The sequence below is a fragment of the Tyto alba genome, unplaced genomic scaffold (genome assembly GCF_018691265.1).
Source record: "Tyto alba isolate M040663 unplaced genomic scaffold, T.alba_DEE_v4.0 Super-Scaffold_2, whole genome shotgun sequence".
In the NCBI taxonomy this organism is placed as follows: Eukaryota; Metazoa; Chordata; class Aves; order Strigiformes; family Tytonidae; genus Tyto; species Tyto alba.
Genome location: NW_024881282.1, coordinates 21,663,111 through 21,690,597, shown reverse-complemented (window position 1 = coordinate 21,690,597; position 27,487 = coordinate 21,663,111). Strand labels below are relative to the sequence as shown.

The 27,487-nt window shown below is 40.3% G+C and overlaps 1 protein-coding gene across 7 annotated transcripts in view; it reads left to right on the top strand.

Annotated features, from left to right (window-relative positions):
• Positions 1-27,487, top strand: part of ATP8A2 (ATPase phospholipid transporting 8A2) — a 344,378-nt gene that overhangs the window by 159,812 nt on the left and 157,079 nt on the right. The gene's annotated exons all lie outside the window — the stretch shown is intronic.

Below are 27,487 nucleotides of genomic sequence, written 5' to 3'. Positions count from 1 at the left end.
AAGTTAGTGCAGTTAGGGTCCTGTGATGCTTTCATTAATAACAAGGAATCGTAAAAGGCACTGTAGTGTGTTTTGAAATGGCAAGGAGACTGTATTTAAGGGACAGATTACTGAAATTTCAGTGTCATTTCAAAGGCATTTACAAAGGTGAAGATGTGACTTGTCTCTGACTTCAAGTCTGTGAAGGTATTGGAAAATATTGTTTGCCATCAAAAGTGCTACTTTTTTTTAAAAAAAAGTCAGAATGAAGGTAAGTATTAAACTGGTTGAGAAATTGGTATAACTTCTCATATTGTGTGGATCTGTTTGCGTGATGTATTGATCACTACAGCCAGCATGTATGTTCTTGCTTTTCTCCCTAAAGGCAGAAGCATGTGCAGTGGAAGGCTTGGTTCTGATTTTTGGGATGGTTTGCAAACATGTTTTACACTAAAGTTTAAGACAGTGAGGAACACTGGACCGAAGTGCCAAAGCAATGAAATAATAGATCTCTGGATAAATGTTTAAGAGCAACCAGAATATGTTTTTACTGAGGAAAATTTAAGGCCCAAATTGGGACATAAGCATACAAGGCAGGAATACTTCCAGGTGGTGATAAAATTTATCTCTGCAGTCAGATTCGACATGGTACTTACTGCCTCTGAAATAAAACTGAGTACTCCACTAACAACAAGGGAACTTGGGTTTGGGATGCTTGTTATTTGTAGTCTTGAACCTGTTTCTCTGCTACAGATTGGGCATAACTGCGGTCTTTGTAATGGGCAATTGCCTAATTTAAACATCTAGAATAGACTTCAATGCTCATCCATTTGAAAGCTGATAGTTCAGGTAATAGGGCCCATGCTCTATGAAAAGCTATAATGTCCAGGATCAGTTAATGCAGAGATGCTAGCCACACAACAACAGCTGCCTTGACATAGTGCTCAACAGCTTTTTCCTTTGTTTAAATGGGTTTGACATAAATCCTTTATGTTGTACATCGGTATTTTATACTTCAGTATTTTGTAATTCAGATTAGGACATAATTTAAATAGAAAAAAAACTTGTATAATCTGTTAATGAAGAAATAATGAGGAAATTCTGATAGTCACAGTTTCTAACTGTAAACTCCTTCTATATATCTTGTCATCAAATTTCTTTACGAATATGGAAAATGTCAGTACACTTCAGTAATAAAATGGTTTAATTATAAATGTGGGGTTTAGTAGTATCTTACCTGTTTTCTGAAGCAAAATTTGCTGTTACGCAACTATCAGGTATTCGCATTGCTTTTATGGCAAGGTCTTTTCAGCATCCTGTTGTAGGCAGCATTGTATAATCTTCAAGAAATTGTCTTGTTTGAGAGTACTTGCTGTTTAGATTATTTGCCAAATTGCTTGTACTGTGTGTTTTCTAGATTTAATAGTACTATTCTGTTGTGTCTGGGAATTAAACTAAATGGATCTAGTTGTGGGGTTTTTTTCAGTGTAAATGGACCTTCAGGACTTGATATTTTTCTCTTCCAATGAATACTGATGACTTAAGCATGTTCTGTTGTAGGATTGGCTGGGTTCCTGAAATTTTGGGTTAAAATGGTTTGAGAGCTGTCAAGGATGATTTTGCTTTGTGGGTTCCAATAATGGAATCACTTTGCAGCTTAATTCACAGAAGATTAATAATAGTAGTTTACACAAGTTTTCATAGCAATGAAGTAGAATGTGACATGAAATTCCTGCCTACCTACTGCTAGTGACTTGTTATTGGAAATGGCAGTTGTATTGAGTTACAGGAGCGTAATAGCAAATTGTTCTAGAATTTGTTCATAGTTCAGGGTAAGCAGTCGTGCTTTTCACTGTTCCTTCAGGATGGTGAAAACATCTTTGCTTACACTATAATGAAAAGGCTTATTGCTCTCCTTGTAACCACAAGGAGAAAGACTTATAAAGTCTGCCTGGATTTTTTGGGAAGGAAGACACTGAATCCCGTTTATATGCAGTAGGGGCAGCTGTATCCTGCAGAATGAAATGCAGAGCGCTGGTTTGAGTTTTATTGCAGCAATGGGAAGGAATAGTGGGGATTTTGTTTTCTTTCACCTGGAAGTTTCAGTAAGTCCACAGTATAAAGCAGTGAGTTTGGCGCACAAGCTGTAGTTCTAGTTTGTCTTCCACTGCCACCAGGCGTGCCTCCCCCCCCACCCCAAAATCCACTCCCCAACAAAACCCAAAAGAACCCCCTCAAGCATTGCAGTCCGAGTTAGATAGTAGGAACAAAACAGCATCTGTGCTTGAGAGATGGCCAAGATGGAATTAAATTATTACTGGAGAGTAAACATTGTTCTGTTACCTTGAGGGGAATAACCCTCAGCAGAAATGTTTTGCTTCCTAATTTGACCAATTTACGCAAAGCCATTTAATGTGTTGTTTGCCCTTGCTGTGACATTTGAATTCTCAGACACAGAAGGCCCCACCAGCAAGAAGAGAGAAGGCAGATGGGCAAGGGGAGGGATGCTCGGTGCCAGCTTCAGACACTGAGAAATGTGAGAACTGACATCTGTCTGAGACAATTCTTCTCAAACCCTGTGGCACACAGAGCAGTGCTGTGTGGGATTTAGCAGGGGGAATGTGTTACGGTATAGTAACAGCTGGCTACAAATACATGGATTGCAGGCCTGAAAACACAAACGAAAGAAAGCCCATGCCTAGATCAAAACAGGGAAGGGGAACAATGTATTAAATACACATTTGCTAGTTTAGCTACTCTTCCTAATGCTTCTCCAATAAACTGTATGGGTAAAAGTAAGTTCATTGGTGGTTCTAGTATTTACACCGTCAAGCTGTTTTACTTATGCAATTTTTGCTATTGGTTCATTACCAGTGTGTGTCCCACCCCCTGCAGTTTCTTCCCCTTTCAGCCCCAAAGTTCGCCAACTTCTGAAATACCTTTGTGGATTTCCTTCCTCTAGGTTTGAAAAACTTCCTATTTTGCTTTATGCTGTGATAATTAGATTGAATTAATGAAGATGAAGACAGGGACATGGCCAGTTAAAAGATAATATATTTCTGAGCTGGGAAGACATTAGAGATTAGTCTAAATATCTTGTTGTCATGTAGTGTTTTAGCTTATTCTTGCTTTGTGCTAAACATTCTACCAATTTTCTACCTGTTACATTGAAAAAACATATTTCAAACATTGTGTCATACTCTAACCAGTTGTCTTGAGCATGAATAAGAGTTTTAAATAGGGTGCAATATTAAGAAGACACTTAATACTTCTTCATTTTGCCTGGTAACAAGTCACTGATTTCACTTTTGCAGAAACAGGGATATTCTGATGGAATTAGTGCATGCAGATGGTATGGACCAATACAAAAAGGAGGAGTAGTAAGTGTAACTTTAATTCTAGAAATGTGAATTAAGAGCAGGTTCTGAGATGGTTCAGTATGGAAAAGAGTTCAGGAATGTAACAAGCTGTTGCAAAGAAGAATGGAGTGACTTTGTTCTCCTTGTCAGAAGTGAAGACCTAAATTGTACTGAAGCAATTACATGAAATGCTGGAGGAAAATGTTAAACCAGGAGGCAGCGTAGAAGAGAAATCTGGTGTGTCTCTCGGTGCACTGAGAAAGGTTGGTGCTGTGAATTTTTGTGTCACATTGTTTATGGCTGAAGAGCCAAGCCTCATCTACCCACCGGGAGGGACCGTGTGAGAAACTCCTTGGAGAAGGAAGGAAGTGTAGCAGAGGCCCATGAACCCAGCCTTGGTTGAAGTTTTACAGCATAGAGCCAGAAGCTGCTCTCTTAGAATACATTTACCACCAGTTTCTAGCTTATGAGTTTCTTCATGTCACATGTAAGAGGTAGGGTTTTGGGGGGAGGGTGTGTATGCAAGCAACAAAGTGGGCCCCTACCAAATCTTCACCATTTCTTGCAGTTATCCAACTTGGGTAAGTCTAAGATAGATGTGGCTTCACCAGATGGTTCTGCTGTGCTCTTCGGTGTTTTGGGATAATGTAAGGGTGGGTTGGTTAGCCATGCAACATGCCTCTTGAGAGTGTTTCATGAAAGATAAGATCCTGGAGCTGCAGGCAGGTGCAATCAGATGGCTCTTGAGTTGTACTGAAGGGTTAGATGCTGCTGCTAAGTCGTGCAACTATGCAGAAATAGTGCAAATGAGGAGATAAATTTCAGATCACTGGGGCAGTGGCCCTTGTAACTGGCACTTTAGAAGCTTGTACGAAGATGGAGATGAAAAGTTGTGAAGCATCCTAGTTGACGATAGAAATAAATTAAAACAGAAGCATCTCAGCAAAGCAGGGAATAAAGTGTATTTGGTGTGCTGCAGTCTAGGGCCATCGAGCCTGGGTGATGGGCTGGATGAAACATCAGGGTGCTTTGAACCAGGCAGTGTTTCAGTGGAGCAGTTGCTCTGGATCCCCTGTTGTATTTGTGTAAAAATGGAAGTAGAACATTAAGCTGGAAGATGACTGACTTCAAGACATTTCCATGACCTTAAAATCTGTGTGTAACTCAAAAGATTTCCAACAGAGGTTTCGAATTTTTTTTTGCGATCAATGCTCCTTTAGTCAAGAAAAGAGAAAGCCTGATTGAACCATTAAGAGATCTGAATACTTTCAGATGAGTGTGAAGCATCTCTGCCTGACAACTGAAGAACAAAGAGCATGTGTTTTAAGGACTGTAATTAATTTTTATAAAAATGTAGGAAGGATACTTCAGTAGAATTGGAGATCATAAATGTTTGTGGGGCTTTTGTTTGAACATTCTTTTTTATTACGAAGCAGGTGCTTAATCTTGTAAGGAGCAAGCATTGCTTTACCAGAACTTGTTGCTTTCTGCAATGGAAAGTGAAGGTGCGAAGGCTTCTGAAAACAAAGTACTTAAGGAACAGGGAACTTGCCCCTTTTTAGGTCTTCAGTATTTCTAATGTTTCTGTTCTAAGAGAACTTATATTAGCCGAGGGAGATTTAAGTTGGACAGAATTCCTGCCCTTCCCTCAACTCCCCCAAATCTGCAAATCACTGGAGAACAGATTTCTCTTTGCACATTTTTAAGATGTGTGGATCCATGGTGTCCATAAGCGAGTGTTCGCCTGTGGCTTGATTTGGGTCTGAGAAGTTTGCTGAGCTCAGGCTTTTATGCCAAGTGGTCTTAGAGGCAAATGAGAGGGGAAAGCAGGCCGCAGGACTGAAGAGGTGACATGTGGGTCAGCCATCCACATTTCCTAGATGTGGGGTTTATAGTGTAGGGGCAAGTGTGCAACACGACACAGGAATGTGCTTCTACAGCTAGATCTCCCCAACACACCCCGCTTCTGCTCTGAAGCTGAGACAAAATGTGTTTATAGGGGCAGTAGAAACAAAGGTAATGTGAGTGGGTTGGATGCGTGGCAGAGATTAAAGGCAAGAACTGTGGAGCGGTGCGTGTGTGTAAGGAGGGTACTTGTCAAGTATGTTCATAAATGTCACTTTGCTTATCAAAACAAGGTAGTGTCAAGGGAAGGCAGAACTCCTTTAGAAAACTGTGTATTTGTGAGACTTGGGGTGTTCCTACAGGCTGAGTTAAAGCCCCATTAGCCAGAGTACGATCTGATAGCATTGGCTGATAGCAGGTAACAGCTTAAGGTGTGTGATGTTAAAGCACTGAAAGATAAAACGACTGAGTCACAGATGCATTGATTGAAGTGTTTGTGTGTCAGGCCATGAGCTGCAGTGAACAGAAGACGCTTCAATCAGCTGCAAGGGGTCCTGTGAACACACTTGAGGTGATTTGCCCCAAGGCCAGTGTTTTATGCTGCAAATAATGGAGGAAGGACTTGTCTGAGTAGAGTTAACTGCTGTTACTGATCAGACTGGAGACTGAGCTGGAGAATATAAAAGCATGGTTTTCTTTTGTTCTCTTGCAGCACTAGCTATTGATCACACCTGGGATTACTTGGGACATTTCAAATGTATGTTTCTTTAACTTTATATTAGCAAGTCATATGGTAAGCCTGAGCTCCTTCTGGAGGTATGATATATCAAAATTTGAGAGGTAACGTGATCACATTCTTCTTAAATTGAAGACAAATAGTCATAGCCGGTAGATGAAAAAGTCTCAGTGTGTGTGTATATATCGGGGAGGGGTGTGAGAAATGCTGGGGCTGAAAGGATGCTGTTGTTGGTGTGGTGGTGATTTGCAGTGATTAAGGAACGTCTTTCACTTACACTGGAGTAAATGGGCACTAGCATTGTTTTGTGGAAAGGACTGGCAGAGATGCAAGGTGGACAATAAGTAGCACGTTCTTTTTAAAAACTCTTAGGAGATGGGGACGTGAAGCAAGCAAGTATGAACTCAGTGTTGAAAATAAGTTCAAAAAACTTGCAGTGCAAAGATACTTGTTTCTGTTCAATTTTTTTTTTTTTTTTTTTTTTTTTTTTATATTTATATAAGGATGGACCTAAATTAAAGAAAGAGATGAAACAAGGTGGAACATAAAAAACAGAGCACTGCTAGCTTGGAAGAGTGTGTGTGTGTGTGTGTGTGTTCAGGTTTTTCATTTCACTGGAAACTCTCTGTGGGCTCACTGTGATCCAAAAGTCTCTTTTAGTTTGGTCTTTGCCACCAAGATCCTTTCTTTCCCCTCACAGGAAGAAAACCTCACACTGTTTTCTACTTCTGTACTAGGCTAAATGTGTTTACACAAAGCTATTACTGAGGGGAGACACCAAAAAAATAAAACTCCACCCATTTCTAAAAGCTAGAACATTCTTGGCATTTCAACTCTCGAAAAGTTTGATTTATGTTATCGTAAATCAGTCTTCTTGATATTAATCAATACTTTAAGTTTTAAAACAGGAAATAGCTTCAGTCTGTGTTTAAACCCTGCAACATCTCATGTCATGACCTTTTAGTAGTTTGTTCCTTTTCTCTGCCTTCCCCTGTTTTTCCTTCGCAAAGGTCCCTCAGCCTGTCTTTGGGGTTTTCCTGAACATGAGTCTTACAGGCTTCCAGTGTTGACTTTCTCAACTTGTTTGGCCTTCCCTTTTGGTTTCCTTTCCCTTTCATACCATGCTGTATTTTTCCCATCTCCTTAGCTTCTTGCACCCACTTTAGCCCTGGGCTGTAGGCTTCTGGTAGTCTGAAAATCCTCTGATCCTTCTGTGGAGATAATGAACTTTGTGACACCAGCTGTATAAATCACTGTTGTAGATGGTAGTGTCAAGTAGGTGGGAGCATATGGGAGGCTAATCCTGCTGTCCAAACAGGCAGTAGAGGCATCTCATGATACTGTGCATTAGGAAATGGAAAGCCTATATTTCTTTATGGCATTCTGCTCAGTAATTTAATAGTGTTAAATCCGCTCCTGAAGGGGTTATGGGGACACTTAGTATCTCTCCATTGGTTTTCATTTGTTTCATTTGGAGACCTGACAAACCAAAAGTATTGGAGGGCTATTAGTCTTAGCTGAATACACACGTATTGAGAGAACACTGTTCATAATTTTAACAGACCTTGGCATAATTAACAGGATCTTCTAGGAGGGGCCCCAGGACTAAACTGGCCAAGGTATCATGCTTAACTTCTGCAGACACTGAGAGTGGAGACTCCTGGCAGGGCAGCTGTCTGACAGGATGCTGCTGCAGTGAGGAATGCTGGTGTTAACTTATCCATTCATGTACCAGAATAAACAGATGGCACTGTTAGAGTTCTACATGTTCTCTTTCCTTTTGGTGCAGATATTTAGTGTCTTTAAGAACAGGAAAGTTGCTTTTTTTGCTTTTTTAAAGTGCAGAAATCTATGCTAGCTTACTGGCTGCTTTATTCCTTTTTTCTGGCCTACAAGATATGGGTTTTTTTAAAGAGCCGAGTCTCATGAGTACCGTCCTCATGTTCAGTTTCCTGGTTGGAAATCTGCATACAGTAACGCAATATTCTTCTCCAGGAAAGATTTTTACGGCATATGTAAATGAAATAAGACCAGCCCCTGGTGGTATTGACAGGATGCTGAGAAGGAAGCTGACTGTGTATTAACGTGCTTGCAGCTTAGGTCATTCTCATCGAACCCTGCAGCTCTGTGAGGTTCAGCTGCTTGGTGGAGATGACTTCACATTCTTTCAGTGACCCTTTGTAAAGTTCTGTTTCATTAATGAGAAATATTTTTTTTACAGACATCTCTCCCTAACTGTAGATGATACTGCATCGGATGTGTAATACTTCTGTTTATACAGGCATAATTAAAGAAATATGAGCGGGAATCTGGCCAAAATCTGATGTAAATATAGTACAGTGGGAATAATCACTTTATTTTGTGATCATTCAATTCTCTGGATCAAACTGGTCTCTCCAAATTTTAATCCCTCTGGGGCTGGTGTGGTTTTCTTTACTTAAACTTTCAGAGAAACTTTGATTTCTGGCAATTTGTTTTCAAAAGTCAGAACTTTTAGTGACAGTGGAATGAGATCTCAGCAGACACAGCAAACATCACTGGTACATGGGTGTGCTAGACCAGCTTCCAGCATCACTGTGGCATTAGATATATTGTCCTTTTTAAAAGTCTTCATTTGTGTCAACAAGTTGGATTGAGGAAATTTCATAGTTCTCTTTCAGGAATAGGAGAAAAATAGTCTGGACAAAACTGATCCTCAATATCTTACTGTGTACTTCTTAAAATACGGTGCTATTTGGTGCCTTTCTTGCAGAGTCATCACGTTGCTTTATTTCACAGCTGGAAATTTCCTTGGGATTCTGGAGTACTGAGAGGAGCGTGTTTCCTATGTTCAGGAAGCAGTAAGCGCTTTGCTTTCCACAGTGCTGTGTTGAAAGCAAAGCTTCACGCAGGTTCTCTTCCCTTTTAACAAATCGATGCAGCAGAAGGGAAAATAGCCTTCCGTGGGGTAACTGGTTGTCTCTTGAGTATTCTCTGTTTAGAAGGTATGTTAGGAGTAAAGCTGAGGAGCTGCTGTCAAGCAAAACAGTAGGGGACAAATAGCAGGAATTTTTCTGTAGCTGGAAAATTGCATTTGCCTAATGCAAATTTTGTTGTACCACATGTGGATTGAAGAACCCCTTGACATATATTCAAAGGGAGTAATGAGTGGATGCACTTATCCAAACCAAGGTAGCTAGACTGATCTCTAGAAGTCTTTCAGTTATATAGTGGTGCCCAACATTTTGTCATAGAACACACAGTACAGTTTATATAGACTTGCAGGCCATGTGTTCTGAGTATCCTTGGCATATATCGAAACTGCTGTCCTCCCACTGTCTTGATCTGTAGTGGTGACTTATCCCCTCCGATCAGATCAGGTGGGCATCAGTGTTGGAGTCACACAGCGCACTCGCTGTTCATGTTCACTTGATGTAAAAATAAAGGCATTATTTGAGCTAAATTGGCAAAATACTGGTTTAATATTTTGGCTGATTTTGAGATGCCTTTTTATGTTAAAGGATGACTCAAGAATGTCTAAGGAGAAATATTTGGTGTGTTTTTACATGTACAGTCTAGCTGACTGAATACTGGGGAGGGCAGAATTTTGTGTAATAAGTTTTTCCACTTCTGTTATTCTCTTCTGGTGAGAGCTCCTTGGGAATTTCCTCTCTATCCCTTTGTCTCTCCTGTTTACTTTGCCTTCTGGAAGTTCGTTAGCTCAATTAGGCATGTAAGACAACTGCCACCAAAGAAACAAAGGAGCAGAATTATCAGTAAATACTGAATTATGTGGATAAAGAATTTAATTCTTGTTGTTATCTGCCTGACATTTTAGGAATAGCAGTAGGTGTGCTTTTTATTTTTTCGGATGCTTCTCGTTTCTTGAAAGGATTTCCTTAGTTCTAGTGGTTAAAGTCTGTCAAAGGCTGAATATTCTTCTGAAGACATTCTGTTGCTGTTGCATGTTGTTTTTATTTTTGTCTCTTACTGCTGAAGTAAAGGAAAAGGAGCTGTGATACGTGTTTAATTGAAATTAGATCCTTTGATTTTCTTTGCAGTGGATTTTTCTATTGAAAATTGTTACCTTGAGTTTTTTTTGTGAAGATCTAGATTATCCTGTCATAAGACTTGATTCTTAAAGGTTACTGTCAACCTTCAGATATGTGATTTACAATAATTGAAGAGTTAGTAAAGCCTAGAACAGAACAAAAGCAAAAGGGGCCCTGCAACACAGGAGTGTAATAACTGACCTATGCTCTGCCAGATATGGGAAAGGCCAAATCTGAGGCAAGGAGAGGATAGCAGACCTAGCAGATTAATCTGTAACGTTCACGAAAAGGCTTGCCTTTCTCTTTGGTGAACACCCCCATTCTCCAGAAAGAAATAGGCAATGAGAGTAGAAAAACCTGAATTCTCAGTCTTCGTAAATACTGTAACTTCTCAATTTCTTGTGCAAATTTCTGTTCTACAAATGTTCTAGAAATTTTTCAAGTTGTTACCATATGTTGTTAATGATAACTGATTTGGTTTTGCCTGGAAGGAGAACTTGTAGAAAAGCAGGCTTACCACTCTCAGTATTTCCAGCTTAAAGCAATAAAAGATCAGTTACTTGGCATGGTAGTACATTATATTTCACTGCACAAATTGCTACCCAGTTCATTGCAGTTCTAGAATGAGAATGTGAACTGGATTCTGGCTTTTCTCTTCCAAGAGGTTTTTAGTAGAATATCTCCAAACTCAGTGGATAAAACTGCAGTATAGCTGTTCGTTGACTAGTGATAAATCTGTATAGAAACTTAAATTTGCTGTAGCTGCCAGCTAATGATCTTAAACCTGGTTTCCAAACCAGATCCAATCTACTCCAGTTTTTGGTTTCAGGCAGTGAGCAGTAGTAGTTGCTTTGGGAATGTGTATGTAATTAGCAAATGTGAGACCTCTGCCACCAGCCGTATCTACATTTTGTTTTCAGAGTCCTTGAATGATTTTTTTCTTCTTTAATAAATTTTAAATCTTTCTCTTTGACTGTGGTTAAACTCTAATCTCAGTTGGAGAGTAGTCTACAGTCTCACCCTGGATAGAGGGTGTTACGTACTGTTCAGAGAAAGTACTCCCTTCTGCTTTTAAATCTGCCTGGTAATTTCATCGGATGCCATCAAGCTCTCGCATTTGAAGAAATGCTAAATACACTCTGGCTGCTTTTCTGCCTCCCTACCTCATCAAATACCTCCAGTGTATTGACTTTTAGTTGCCTTTTTCAGATAAAGGGTCCTTGTTTGAAAGCACTTCCACATACTTGATCTTCCCTGCCTCGCTTTTCTTAGACCTCTTTTGATTCTTTCTATCTGTTTGAGAAAGAAGAGCTGCCCACTAAGAGTGTTGACACACCACAGATTTACGCACTTACGCAGTGGGGAGTTTTGTCACTTATATTGTGTGGATTTATAAAATGGTTTCCTTTTTGGACATAGCTGAAAATTTTCTGTACATGGAGCTGAGATTCCTAGGTCCAGAAATACCATTTACTCCAGAGCCTTGCCAAACAGGTGATATGCTGAATGTCTGTAAATGTACAGCTTCTAGCTAGTCATATCCTGGACATGGCTGGGATGACTGAGGCAAAGGGCTGTTGACAGAGCTGACAAGTAGCTTTGCTGCCTGAATTTGTCTGAGATGGGTGAAATAGGCCTCCATATGTGTAAATGCTTTTGAGGCCTGGCTTCGGTATGCATATTGAAGGTACTCCATGAAGCAGGGTTAAGCTGAGTGTCTGAATGGACGGTGGGAGTTTAAAACCACACTGCTTTTTTGGGGGAGATCAGGTTTAGTTAAGGGGTGCTACCCATCTCCTGTTGGGCTACTTGAAGAGGACAGGAAAGTGCATCCTGATTTCTAAATCCTATTCCTGTTGTTGATTCCACCAGTTATCCAGAGGGCAAAATGCTGCCACCTCCTCTATCTTTATCCCTATCCCCTGAAGTGGAGTTAGCCATCTGTCTGTACTTAAAGGAACAATTCAGTTATCCTTATGTGTTTTGTCTATCTGGGACATGGTCAGTCAAGTCTAACCAGAGATTTGTTTCCCTAGCAGTTAAATAACTATCAGTTACAGAGTACACATCAGAAAAAAAGAGCTTGTGCTGAAACTTGGGAGGGTAAAACGTAACACACTGCAGCCAGAGTTTGTGGTAGGTGTGACATACTTGAAAGAGTCATAGACCGTTTGTTCAGATTTAATTTTTTGTGTGTGTGTGTCTTAGTGTTCTTCTGTAAACACTATAGCAGTTCTGTAGAAAAACAGTATTGGGACTAGTTGAAAGTTGAAAATGTAATGCTAGTTGAAAGTTGAAAATGTAATGCCAGAGAACACTGTCACTGGAAGTTCTCCAGTTGAAGGATGTTGAAAGAAAGGTGAGTCAGTGAAATGGAAGACAGAAGTAGGAATTTCAAGCAGCATAAAAAGGAAAAAGGGAGGTCATGTTTGTTTTTCCTAATTATTATTTCAGGAGAGTAACTGACTGCCAAATTACTTAATTATCTTGTGTTTATTGTAAACTCCTATGCTTTTTCTGAAGACACCAGAAGTGCTTTTGCTTCATAAATCATGTTAAATCAAAGCACTTTCATTATACTGCAGAGCTCTATAAATTGATGTCACAACTTAAGAAAAAAGACTTTTATCTGCAAGCACTTAAGAATGCTGCCACGTTCAGAACCATGGAAGGCATTAGTAGCTGGCTTGTTCAACTCCTTTCAGCTTTCATGCTGACACATACCATACTGAAGACATTGGTTGTTTGTATAATACTTGGTTTGATCTTTTTTCCTGGTACTTTCGGCACTGTTGAATCAATCAAAGGAAGTTATTGCTCTGTTAGGCATTAGCATACATTTAGATGTTTCTGCATTAAGAACTGTTCACAGAGGAAAAGGCTTTTATGTCAAAAAGGAGAGTAAACAGTATGATGGCAGCTGCTTTGAGCTGTGCTGTTATTTCTGACCCATGTATATTTGAAAAACTAGCAATTATTCCAGTTTGGGTTACATGGTTGTGAAAGGCTTGCTGCTGCTCCTCCTCCTCTTCTTTTTTTATTTTAATTCCTTTAGTCTCATTAGCAACTAGGCAAATATTACAGATGGAGAGAGGACTTTCAGTGGCTCTTGTGATGGTTTGCTTCATTGATTAGCATGCACAATTGAGTTGATTTCTTTATCTACTGCTGCATGATGTACTAGGAATAGTAATGCAAAGACAGTTGCTAATGCTAAATATTGAGAATTTCTGCATGATATGTGGCTCTAACTTCCCTTAGAAACTTTTTAAGTTGAATTTACTGGGAGAACGCAAGTCTACAAAGGGCTGACTAATCATCTGGACCTTATTCAAGCCTCATTAAAATCTGTGGAAGGATTAGCTTTAGACTGGGCTCATAGTGATTACTGTCAGCTATTAAATTGAGTCAAGAGCCACTTAAAATGCATATGTGGCTTAAAGAATAGTCTTATCTATGCTGTTTTGTACATGTCACATGTAGCCAAACATAGGAAGGGATAGAGATGAATACAAGTCTGACTTAGATATAAAAGGGTGGAAAATCTTAATGTACTCTCTAGCGTTGACCATGATAATTGTGGCACAATGCAACTGAAAAGGCGTTTGTTTTCCTTAAAATCTTTGTGTCTTCAGCCAAACCTTTTCCTCACATTAAAGCACAAATATATGTGACACAACATTTGGGAAGATTCCTCCTCTAATGCTTATGTTTAAGTTTCATAGCAGGTGTTACACAGAATTGAGGCTAGTAGAACTGAAAATGGACCATTACTTATTCCTGATCAGTTTTCTTAAATTAGGAGAACTAGATGTAGTTTTCAATTTGATTGTATCTAGCAAAGGTGAGGGAAAGAAACTAGAAATATCTGTTATTGATTACAAGGTCTGAATTTCTCGGAGAATTGGGTTATGATCAGACATTATACACTAATGAGATTAAAATGTTAATTTTTGCTAGATTTGGAAACAGTGATGTGGTGCGTACTTCTGAAAAATGTAGGTCTTTGAGACCTGTCCCATTCAGAAGGCATCTTTCCCATGTGGAACTTTTTTTTGCTGGATCAGAGCAGTTTCTGTCGAGTCTGGCTGTCCAGCTTTCTCAAGAGATCTGTTTATTTCGTTTGATGGGTTGGCTTTCATGCTAGGTATATATGTATTGTTTTTGTTTTTGGAGGAGTGGCGTAAAAGTAACCAAGAAATTTTATAGTGTCTACCCAATGCGTTGTTAACTTAAAGTTTCCAAGTCTAATGTATCCACTGTTAAAATACAAAAATTTCAACTTAAATAACTTTGTGCATCATTTCCTTATGTAACTTCAGTATCGGTGGGTTATTCAGGCAAAAGAAAGGAGATGATGTGATGGTGAGAAGAGTCTGAAATGCTGAGGGAAGAGGAAAAGTCAAGGCTGGAAGTAGAAGGCTGTTTACTTGAGGAAGGTGCTCCAGTAACATGGGATGATGACTACACGTAGGGGAAGGAGATGAGGTCACTTCCCTGTTGCAGTGCCCACTTACACTGTGTCTCACTGGAGACCTTCAGCACACAAAGCATCTTGTGTACTAAGCATACTTGTTTGAAATCCAAGCCTCACTGTGTGACAGAACCACATGGGAATGCTCTTCAGGGACCATGTCGGTCCTTGAGTAGGAAAGTGCCTCTGTCGTCACTAAACTGAGACTTCAGATGTAGAATACCCTGGGTAGAAAGGACCTCTGGAAGCTTAGTCCAACCTCTTGCTCAAGGCAGGGCTGTCGTCCACAGAACATCATGTCAGCCATGAAAAAGGCTTATGGGTAGATCCCACAACCTCTCTGGAATTTATTTTTCCATTGCTCAGCACCTTCATGAAAACACCCGTGATTTCCAGTATGAACCTCCCAGTTTGCAGTCTGTGGCCATTGGCCCTTGTTACACTGTTTGACGTGACGAGTTTAAGTAACTCCATGTTAAGGAGTACTACACTGTTTGTTGTTAAACTACCTCTTACCTGACACAACCTCTTCTTACACATTATGTATTTTAGACCCCCATCCATCTTAGTAATGCTCTGCTGGACTCTTTCCAGTTTCCTTCTCTTTTCAACGTGGACTCTAAACCTGGACATATTATAGATCTTGCCTCACGTGTGCTGAGAAGAGGGCTGATGATAACTTCTGTCATTGTCCTGGTCACACTTGTGTATTGGGTCACTAGCCAGTACACGATGTGCCTTGATCACACTAACAGTGCAACCTGATGTTCACCATAAGAACCAGGCCCTCCTCAGCAGGGCTGCTACTGTCTTTCCCAGCCTGCTCTAGCACATAGGGGTTTTCTGTCCCAGGTGTGGAGCTTTGCCTTTCTCCATCTGAACTCCATGAGGTTTGTTGGCTTTGCCTTTCTCCATCTGAACTCCATTAGGTTTGTTGGCTTTGTCCCTGAATTGACTCAAGGTTCCTTTGAATAAAAGCCCTGTGATTCCTTGTAGTCTAGTCCCCCCAGGCCAGTGTCATCTTCAGACTTGCTGACGCTATCTTTTTTTTTGTCAGCATCTGGGTTACTGGTGATGGTGAGCGGGGTGGACTCTCATGCTACTCTGAGCATTGCCATCTGAATGTTGAATGTTTGACCTTATTCCTGTGAAGTATATTTTATACTAAGAATGATGAATTATTTGTCTCAAATACATTGAAACAGTTGGATCCTCACTTGGGATGATCCTACAGGCTTGCTTGTGGGGTGTTATTTGTATTGGATATGAATGATGTGAATGAGAAGAAAATCTATATTCCTAAAAATTAAACAGCAGGGCATCTACACTATTATTATAGCCAAGTGAATTTAGAGAATAAGCAGATTTTCTGTTCCATTTAAATTGTTTGTTTGTTTTTTTTTTTTTAACATCCAGAAGATTTAGTAATTTACTTTTTTTGGCAATCAGTCTGTTTTTACGGTGTATTTTTTAATCCAGAGTGTTAGCATTGATTTTTAAGTCATGGTCAAGTGTGAGTGTAAGGCTATTAGTAGTCTGTAATTTTCATGTTTTTCTATTGTACTCGTGTGGGGGATGCTCCATCTTCATCAGATAGGTGTTTTGACCACTTTCATGTTAGGTTAGAGTTGCCGAGTCCTGGAACTTTGCAGTAGTAACCTTTGACTGTGCCTTGCATATCACTGCCACCAAACTTCTAGCAAGACTGTTCTGACCCAATTTGGAGAAATAGGGTATAGAGAATTGTATACATCTGTACAAGGTGAACTGTCTTTTCAAAACTTACTCTAAGAAAATGTAGTGCCCTGAAGTTGCATGATGGCAGTCCAGCAAGACAGGCAGCTGCTTTGGTGGTTAGAGTACGAACTGTGCCATACCAACTCTGGAAGTGAATTCCTGTATGCACTTGTCATCACCAAAACCATAGGCATATTTGATTTCTAGGAGGCTTGTGATCAACCTCCTGTGTATTTTCCCCATCTCCCCCATGCCTGCACCACCCCCCCCCCAGCTCTCTTGGGTACAGTTTGTTTAAAGATAGCATGTACATTGTATGCCTTGTATCCTGCTGTGTAGACTAGCTTGTAGAGCTGGTAGAAGCTTGTAGAGTCCTTCAAACATTACAGTTTTTCACGTAATCATTTATGTTCAGCTTCTGCAATAGGTCTTATGACCTTTCCAGCTGCCAGGTCATATTTGAAACTGGGGCTCACTTTTTACCTCAGTAGCCTGTTTGGCTATGGGATTTTTCAGTGCAGTGTATTTTGAAAATGAATTGCTGTTGTTTCAATTTTGCCAGTGTGTTAAATATGTAAACTTATAACCTTATGATATATAGGATACAGGTTTATGTGAATTTTAAGATTCCAAGTCTCAGCTTGTAACTAAAAAATAAAATAAATTTTACTGTGTAAATTGAGAGTAGACTACGTGCTACTACAGAAGCCATTTTATTAAGTCAGATGAGCATGCATAGGCTCTAATCCTTTCTCTAGACAGAAAGCAGGTCTTTCAGGTAATATTCTTCTGCTCGCTTGCAGGAAGAGCTGAACTTAAATGTACCTGTCTTCTCTCTGCTCTTCTGAACTTCCTTATGTATAATTGTTCAGGTGTCACTTTCTATCCCCCTTAAGTAAAAGGGCTGGTAGAAGGGTAGTGCTGGCATCTATTACTTGGCACTAAGCATGTCCTGTGAAACATGGGTAGGTATGTTACCAAACTGGAACTGCAGCATTTTGTGTCCTTTCTATAAAGATGCAAAGGTTTGACATTGTGAAGACTTGGCTCCTAGTTCTATATTCTTAGTCTAATTAAGGAAGCAAAGTTGTTGGCCTAGTTTGAGCTATTAAGCAAAATATTTGTGCTTTTTTGGACTGTCTGTACTCTGTGGAGCACTGTCCTGTACAAAGCTCTGTCTGTACTGGCATGATTGATCCTGTGGTCAGAAATATTGATGAGAGTAATACTAAAAATCATATGTGCAAAAGAAAATCAGTTCAGAGTTAAGACACCTGCAGGGAAATGGAAACTGAAATGTCTTTGCATTTTTTTTTTTTTTCCTAAAAAAGCTTGAAGGTTCATTTCCATAACAGAAAGGTGGCAACCTTGGAGCTATCAAGAGGGGCATAATTCTGAAGTCAGTGCAAGTTTGGGAAAAAGGGAGGGAGTTGAGTTTGGTGAGGCTTTTCCTCATGTGTTAAGCACTTAAGGTTGTGCATATGCTATTGGTAGGAGCACTGAGGAGCAAGCATGGGCGCTGAACCATGATTGTCCATCTTGTATTAAAGTACTCCCTGCCTCTGGGCTGCTCTAAAATGCCTGGACAAGCTTCTGGGGACAGCCAGCTCAAGCAAATACTCCCCAGGTTTGGCAGGAGAGAGACTGGACCACATTGGCTGCCTCTTGCCTGACAGTTGCTAATGCAGACAGCGACTGTGCCCTGTGTGACAGCCTGTGATATGTGGCTTGGGCTTCACGTGCTCTTCTCTGCAACAGGGTCTTCACGTGTGAAAGGTGCTTGAAAATCAGGGGTGCAGAGGGCCAATATGTGTTGTGTTTACTCTGCTGTCTGTTCTTCTATTTTACTGTTACAGAAGCAGCTGCTATTAATCAACGGTGTTTTCACAAACCACAGAGCATTTCTGTGTCTTAAACCTGAATACAGAAATACTCACCAAGATACAGGTATGTTGGAATTGTGTTGGGGGTTACAAGAGCCCTGACAATATGGCCATATTAGTGGCTGGCCATGAGTGGAGATGCTGTTACTAAACTTCCTTGATGCAAATTTGGTCGCATTAACTTTTAGTATGGGTGGTGACTGAGCACAGCAAAAGCACCCCCTTACTCTGTGCTGTATTTTAATGCTTCTATTTAATCATAAGCTTAGTGTATAACTGACTTTTCCCTAGAATATTACTCCTTTCTTTTTTTTCTTTCCTTTCTGCACTCTTTTCTTAGCGGTGTTGCTTGTATTGAGTCTGAGGGTAGAGGTTGATGTAGAGATCCTTTCTTGCAGCTTGTGTTTGGGAATAGTGAGCATGCTGTGAATGTTTTTCTGTAAGTTAATACTTAACCTGGCTGTGAACACAGCACAGATTTAATAGTTGACCAAGACTGGGCTGGTCCTGGTCAGACTACAGTTTTCAATGTCTTCGCTATCTAAAAGTGGCCTGAATTTTTTTAATCTTGGATGGAACACCCTGGTGTTCAACTTGCCTAGCTGTGGAGAGATCGCAAGCACCAGAAGTTTGATTCTTTTTTTCTAAATGTCTAAAGATTTAGAGACTTTACTGCGAGCATTTTGTTCTTGTTAAATAGAGACTGGACTTCAGGGAAGGGTATGAAATAACTTCCATTTCTGTGATGGTGTCATGAAAAAAATTTGGGGGGAGCTTACCTTTCTTCCCTGATACAACATGATCCTGACTTTTGAGGTATGCTGATAATTCTGAAATTGAAGATCTTGCTTTTTACAGATAGGTGGTACTTTCATTTTTGGTAGTGAGCCCTCAGAATGATGCTGGTACATTGCAGCCCTCTGACAGTAATTACTGGGTAAAATACCCTGCTTCTGTCTGGGTGTGTGTTTGTTTTGGGAGCATATAATTCAGAGATCCATGGCTTTTCAACAGTCACATGTAGTTGCAAGTTGATAATTTATATGCCTTCTCATTTTAAATGCCAGGCGACTTTTTTTTTTTTTTTTTTCATAGAGAGGGAGAAAAATGTCATGCAGGGTTATTAGAACTCAAAATGAAGAAATAAAATTGTCGGTGCATGTAGTGCTACTGAAATGGCAACCTATCTTAAATCCACTAGTTACATCTCCCCTCTTCTTCTTCCTATGTCATTGTTTCTTGTTTGTTTCTTAGGTATGTGATTCTGAAAGAAGCAGTAGTTTACAGTAGTAATGCTGCCTGAAGCTGCTGTGGTTGGTGGGGATGAACAGAGTGCCCATCAGGCAACAATGCTGCCCATATGGGGTGGTAGTTGCTACCCCAATATTTCTGTTCTGCTTCTAGAGGCCGGTGCTCACCCCGGCTCTCCCGGTTGATCTGTTGGCTTCACGGATGGGCAGAGCCTTGCTAAATGGGCTGACGTTCCTATTCACGACAATATTCTCAACTTAGTTGAGAATTATCACTTAATTTCACCGTGTGTTTCAAGAGTCTACACACTTCTGTGTGAAACACAGGGGTGCTTGCTCTCTGTGCGTGTCCTCAGTGTTACAAAGGCACTCAGCTGTACGTTTTACAGAATGGAATATTTTGTCTCTGTCATTAAAAAAGGCAGATTTCTATGTTGTTTGAGAACTGCTTAGGCTGATTAGCATGGAAATGAATGTGGCTTAATCAGCTTGGAGTGAGGGAAGCTCAAAATTAATTTGATACATTAGTTTCACTTTAAAATGTATTACAGCTGTTGCCACTAGTGACCATTATAATTAAGAATGCAAAATCATTTCCCATTCAAAATGGTGTTTATGCCAACTCATCACTTTCCAAATAATTCATTTTTCAAACTGCATTTTCCTTATTGAATCTTCGCACCATAAAGCAGGTTGGGGGAAGGGCAGTTGAGGCAGAAACATGCAGGGAGGGTTATCAGAGGAAGAAGGTGCCGACTTGAAACTTAACCCTGTGTTCACTGGGGTGCTGGTGTATTATATCAAACTGCTTAATACAGTGAATCCAGCTTGTAAAGAGATTATTTTGTAGGCCTCCTCTGGAGATCATCTCAGTGGCAACTGTGAATGGCAAATGAGTTGTCAAAATGTGGAGTGCAAGTGAGAAATTCTCCAATGATATATTTGTTTTTAAAAAACAACTTCTGTATTGAGGGGAAAAAAAAAAAAACAAAAAACAAACACACCTTTGGCTTTGTGATAAAAAGGTACTAACGGAATTTGGGTTCTTCCTTTTCAGAAGACTGTGTATGATTCAGTAGCTTTAACTACAAAGAGAGCTTTACATAAAGCAGGCATTTCTATTATACCGAAAGTGATGCAGTAGTTTGGTAACCATTAAATTAAAAAGAACTTCCACATGTTCTGTTAGCATGTGTGTAGGGATGTGTGCATGTGTTTTGACTTAGACCCATGCTTGGCATCAAAAATACCCTGTTCAGGATAACCTGGAGTTTTGAGGTAATATATGTTGCTCAAAAAGTCAGGTGTGCAACTGGCGCATTAGTGAGGCTCAAAAGCTGAAGGAAGATTTTTTTCCCCCCTTTTTTTTTTTTTTAAATCATTACAACGAGGTGCTAAGAGACTCTGGGTAAGTGAAGTAGGATGTAAAACATTTTTTAAAATTAAAGAAAGACTTGAAACCAGCCTGATTAAATTTGGACCATTGAAGCAGTTAGGAGGGTAGTCTGCTCAGGAAAAAAAATGAAGGAAGTATGGAGAAGTGAGATTGCAACTGAAATGGCAAAGGGTGATGAAGCCGTGGTGGTTTTATGGAAGCCCGTAGGGGTTTGGTAACACTTCTAGTTGACTGTGTATTGTGGTTTGAGACTGATCAGCAGCCAACCACCCCTCAACTGCTCACCCACCCTCCCCCCTGACCTGGGAATGGGGGAGCAATTGGAGGGGTAAAGGGAGATTTGCAGGTTGACATAGAAACAGTTTAATAATGGTAATAAAATGAAAAGAATTACAGCAATATAAAATATAAACAGGCAATGCACAGTGCAATATCTCACCATCTGCTGACCAATATCCAGCCCGTTCCCAGCCAGTGACCCCAAGATACCAAGATCCCACAGTTGCGATCCTGGAAGGGAGAGAGAGAGAGAGAGCCCCTTCCCGACCACCCCTCCTCTATATAGTGAGCATGAACGTTCCATGATATGGAATATTTCACTGGCCAATTAGGGACTGGTGCTCTGGCTGTGCTCCCTCCCTGCTCCCTGTGCCCTTGCGCACGGGCAGGACAGGGGGAGTCAGAGAGTCCTTGAAGTCTCGGTAGCAGCTGAAAACATCAGTGTGCTGTCAGCATTCTTCCCATACCAAACCCAATGCTGAATCTAAAACACAGCACTATTCTAGTTACCAAAAAGGAACACTAACTCTATTCCAGCCCAAACCAGAACACGATGTTCAGAAGAGATGAGACTGGGAAGTTACTGTAGAAAAGAATCAGCAAGAGCTGGAAGTACAGTCAAGAGGCAAGAATTGAAGGGAAGGGGGATGTGGTGTGTCAAGCAGTTCAGCACGGGGTGCTTGTTGGGAGGAAGCAGGCCTTCCACCTTGCCAGAAACAGGCACAGGAGAGGAAAAGCTTGTGCATGTGATCAATTTGAAGGTATTTAGCACTGCAATAATATAAGGTGGCTTTTGACCTGTGTATTTTACATGTCAGTAGCAGGCTTTTTCATGTGAACTAGTTACCTTCAGCCCCCTTTACCTTGGTGGGGAGAAGAGGGCACTTGTAAGAGGAGATGAACTATACCCTTAAAGTACACGTCTAAAATAAGCCAGATGAATTGCACTCCAGAATTGCCTGTTTCTTTCCATTGACTATAAAAGGAGCATGGTGTGATTAGTGCAGATAGGGTTGTCTCCGTTGGAGGCACTTATATTTAGTTGGATGAATACCTTTGGTGCTTTTTGTGAACATTAAACTACCCTTCAGTTCAGTCAATGCTGTCTCCCAAAGTTGTAGGTACTGCACCAGAGCCAGTGCTTGTGAAATTGTGGTTGTCAACCAGTGAAGGAGGTTCAGAGCACTTGGTAAATGGAAAGCATTCAATGCAAAGCACATTCTGAGTTGATGCAATGTATGTATGCTTTTGTTCACTCTTCTGTGTGGCTTACTGTATCGCTATAAATCTATCCAAGATATCTTGGGGCATCATTACTGTAATTCAAGACTAGCCCTTGTTTGGATGACATGGTTGAAATCTGCACCCTGGTGTGTGTCAGGAGAAATCAGTGTGTATTTAAATATTGCTAAATATGATATCATGGTAACTTTCCTTCTTTCTGAGCGCTGCTTTCAGTGGTGTGTTAATTTATCTTGTTTTTTTTTTTTTTGGGGGGGGGGGGGACACCAGTGCATACACTTAAATGTCAATCTTAGAGCTGAGAGCTATCAATTTCTGGGCTGTCTCCCATCTCTCCCTTTCCTGAAGATGAGGTCACTGAGCATTTTGAAGTACTAGTGTATTTTATGATAGAACAGGGTAAAGTCATGTTCACTGCAATAAAGGTAGGCTCTTAAGGGCCCCTGTGTTGCATTAACAAGGCATTTCAAGGAAGTAGAATATCAAATTAATGTTTCATGTTAAAGACATTAATGTCTGTTTAATCCCTGTTACAGCATGGAAGCAGAAGGAGGTAATACTTGTAACAGCTTCCTTCCTTGCCTTCCTGTTTTCACAAATGAACATTAAATATTTAAAAGTGTGGGTAAGAATGTCCTAAGAGTGTTTTGTATCAAATTGGGGGTGAGGGAAGTATGCGGTCTTCAACAGAAATGCTCTAGTCTCCTTGTTTTCAGGGAGGGGGACCACAAACAAACAAAAAAAAAAAACCACCACAAAAGCCAACACGGAGAGAACAGAATGCTGAGACTTGTTACCAAGCTGTGCTTTGTCCAGGTGGGGTAGAGTTTGTGGGGCTGCCTTGTAAGACGGTCTGGATATAAACTGATCTCTTATAAATTACCTAATCATCTCCTGCTTATGTCTTACAGATAAAAGGACTCCAATAAAGTTTACTTACCTTGTTCTTTATTAATCGTGTCTCTCTGTATAAACAGTAGTCTGAGTTGCTAGTCCTCTAGCAGAACCCTGTCTTCACTGAGTCCTTTAGGCTTGAATGCAGTAAACAAAACTAATAATTTTCTGAAATAGTGCATACTTAGTTCCCATCTGTGGTTTATGTCTGTATAGTTTGAAGCGTCTGCAATGATGCAGGTGTAGTTTAAGGGCCTGTGTGGGAAGTATTATTTACAGTTGCTGTCAGTTGCTCTCCTGCATCTGTAACTGTGCAGTTAACACAGCTATGCGCAGGGACAGCATAGAGAAACTGTTTCTCACTTCCCGCTGATAGTATCTTGTGGAGGGTAGCTGACTGATGTGACACAGGACTGGTGGTGCTGATTGTGTCCCTCCCGTCTCATTTGTGACTTCATCCATCTTGATATATTAGATGGAGTCTGGGAATGAGAGGAATAGCTGCCTTGTCAGATTGTAGAAGGTACAGTAAAGGATTTGATTGATTGATTTAAATCCGTTGCAGTATATTACAAATTGAAGTTAAAGCTTTATTACATTGCTTTACTTGGTTAAAATGGACTTTTTTAATGTTTTGCTTCTACTTTTGGGATTTTAAAATTTTTACTACCGAAATGGCTTTCTAAATAAAATGTTTGATATTTATTTTTGAGAATATCACCGCTTCACTGGATTTATTTTTTGTGTAATGTTTCACTGAAAGGTGACAGAGCTGATAAAAATATGGTTGTCCCATAAGTATTCTTGATGAAAAAAATTGACCTGGAAGAACCTTTATCTGTACTTGCAACCTCTTCTTAAAGGAATAAAGTAAGCCTGAGCAAACCTGTCAGCAAAGTGCTGAGTAGAATCATAGAGTATCTCAAGTTGGAAGGGACCCATAAGGATGGTGGAGTCCAGCTCCGTGCTCCTCACGTGACTACCTAAGGCTATTTAGATAGAATTTTTCTGAACAGGCAAATGTATCAGGTAGGAAGTTTGTGCCCAGGGGAAAAGTAAATGCAGACTGAAGGGTTAAAGCCTTTGGGAGCTGATCTGCAGAAGTCAGTAGGAAGCCACTTAAAACATCCTCTGTGGAAACCAGCTGGGTTACTGCTCTGTGCTGTGCCTTGTGCTATTTTTCTCATGAGATTTCTCTATAAAAGAGACCTTAAATCGATAAGGATACTGTGGAAGGAGACAGGAATAAGTAGTTTGCAGATAATGCAGTACTGTATTGTTGATACCAGTAAGTACTTTAAGTGACCTGAGGATGATTAGGTCCCTATCTTTCTGATGGTCCCTGGCTCTGGGCTGCATTTCTGTCCCAGCTTCTTCCCAAGGTGTGGTGCTTGGCTCCCTGTCTTGCGTTCACCCGTTCCATTACAGGGAAAGCGTTGTGATATAAAGGCTTCAGTCATCTCATTCAGGACAGAAACTGCTTTCTGTATTAATCTGTTAAAGGTGTTGCTAAAGATTAAGCGGGTTTGAGACTGAGGAGAACCTTCCATTTTTCGCTATCGAGTTTTACCCTCTCAAGAGTGGGTTCCCAGAGACAAGTCCCAGAGGTGAGCAAGTAGCAGGTCAGCACTGTGGCTGACACTTAACTTGATGCATCCGTTCCATCATCCACAAACATTTCATATTGCACAGCCACATGTTAAATGCTAAACACTGTGTGAAGGCGCAGTCTTGACCTCAGGCTCTCTGCAGCCTGAGTAGGTTAAATTCAGATTCTTAGGGGAGCAGTTTGATCGAGAAGCTGAAGACTTGATCCGGTAGCTGTAATTGTGGTATTTGAAACCTGACTTGTTTGTTTCCAGGAATATGCCTAAAAGAGAGAATCAGTCTAGACTAAGTTGATTACATCTGTTGTCAAAGATGCTTTTGAGCAGAGACAATCGAAAATTTATGTACGAACAAATGATTTCATTTGAGTTGCACTCCTAAGTGCCTTTATAAGAAGCATTGCTGTCTGATCAGTGAACGAATACATGAGTAAGCAGAAGATTTTGATGTAACTGATGTTTTGCTCGCATCTTAGTTCATACTTGGGTACATATCAAGGGAGGACTTAGATCTTGATATTGCTGTAGTGAACTCTGCAGTGAAAGCCAGGGATGTTCCACCAAATGATAATTACCAATAGTTGCCTGTCACTGCAGAATTTTTCTCTGAAGTAGTTCTTTCCTTGTGCTTTTTACTTTGAACTTACTCATTTGTCCAGGAATCTTTGTGAACTTGGCTAGTCCTCTTCCCCTTCCAAGACATCACCCAGGGGAAGATGCAGGTTAATAGTGTCTTGTGCTATAATCTTCCAGTTATTCATGTAGACAGCCTATCAAATGTGCAGAAATGGACTGCAGCTCTGATCATCACGTTAAGGGGATTAATGTCATCTAATGCAGTGTGTTGATACCAAACGGATTACAAGGAGCAGATGATGTTTGGAGGCTGAGTGAGCTGGGAGAGGAGAGGGAAGTAAAACCCTTCAGGAAATCAGTAGGCATCTCAATTTAGCAACTTTTTGTAGTTAATGTACTATGTGCCGCAAAACATGTTCTCCAGAGTTTGGGGCCGTACTTGGTGGGGACATGTTAAAGAGGATGCTTGCTATAAAGCTTCTGTTTAGAATAAACAGCTATCATCATGTAACGCTTCTTGCAGATAGATTTCATCATCTTAAACCAAGTGCAGAAATATTTTTTGGTGTTTAAAGTATATATTTAGTATTTCTTGTAGCTCATTTAGTCTTACTAGGCATATACAGATGTTAGTTTTTAACTGGGTGTTATATAACTGTGGGTATAGTTAACTTTATTTGGTCAAGAGAGTAAAACTATGCTGTGAACAATTATGTAGTAGCTGATAAATGCGTTTATACTGAGTCATCCCATTGATTTGACCAATAATGGGTCATTAATGGCAAAGTTGATTTAAAATCTGAAGCCACACCTACCTACAACTGCAGGCACAGAAGTGAATATAGGATATATTAGTTTGCCTGGCATGTCTCAGTTAAACTGCGCTAGTACAAGCTCAAGCATCTCGGCCACATTCTGGTCATGTCTGAAATGTCAGCAGACAAGCTGCTAGTTTGAACTACAGAATCACAGATGCTGTTCAGTCTGTCTTTTTTCATTCTCTGGTTAAGCATGTTGGAAATGGGGGAACTTCTTAGCTCTTTCTATTGCCATGTAACTGAAAAGCTAGATGAACACGAACTGGATCTCTGAGATGTGTATGACTGAGGAGGATGTTAGCAGATACGCACAGTGCTCAGCTGCAATGAAATAATTGCACGAGGAGACTGCCAAAAGTGTATGGTCCTGTGCAGTAGAGGTGCCCCTGGGGCTGATAATGGGTTTCTGTGCACTTGTCAATACCATCCCTCCAGAACTGACTCAGAGTTCCTCTGGAGTTCCTGTTTTATGGCTTACAGTCCTTGTTGACTCCTTGCTTCATGCTTTAGTATTTTATAATGTGAATGTCTGTGGAAGAGAGGAGTGTGTGTGTATGTATGAGAGAGAAGGTAAAATTTGATGCGAACTATATTCAGAGCTGCTTTGTAATTACAAACCAACACCTTTCATGCACCATAGGTTGGTTAGTGTGGTGGGGGGTTGTGTTTGTAATTTAACGGGGGCCCTACAGTGCCAAGTGGTGTTCTCATTGCCAGGTAGTTGAGTGCTTAATAAATCTATCCGATGGTATTAAGCAAATTTTATAGCCAGTCAACTTGTTCCTGTTTTCAGCTTTTAGGAAGAGGACAGCTGCTAGACTTTTCAGGTGGTTTAGTTCACATGTGAATTTTGAGCCCAGCAGATTTTTCTTAGGAACTCTTTCTCCCCCAATTACTCATCAAGCTATTTTGAGGTGATCAGCACTAAACAAAATCAAGGCCATAAAGCAAAATGCTGAACAAGATAATGCTGCTTTTTTTTTGATCAGCAGTAATCCAGCTGGGTATGTTAAAAGGCTATGTAAGTTGCTCCCACAGGATGTAGACTCTGGAAAAAATGCCGTGTAAAAAACTTGTCTCCCCCATTCCCCAAGCTCCCCATTCTCCCCCTATTTTAATAGTAAAGCTTTTAGATATCAGTTACATTCTTTTTGTTGAGTGTTATGTGGCCAACTTGAGATGTGGAAAAGTTTTGTCTGAAGCTTTATTTAAGGGAATATAAAATAATTTGGAACTTTAACTAAAACTGATGGGGAAAGGAATTAGGGTTGTTTGTACAGATGGGGTTAGAATGGAAATATTTAATCTACATGTAGGTATTTCCAGAATACCTCATATGATTTGGTAACCTGATCCACCTTTTCCATGAAAAAAGGGCATT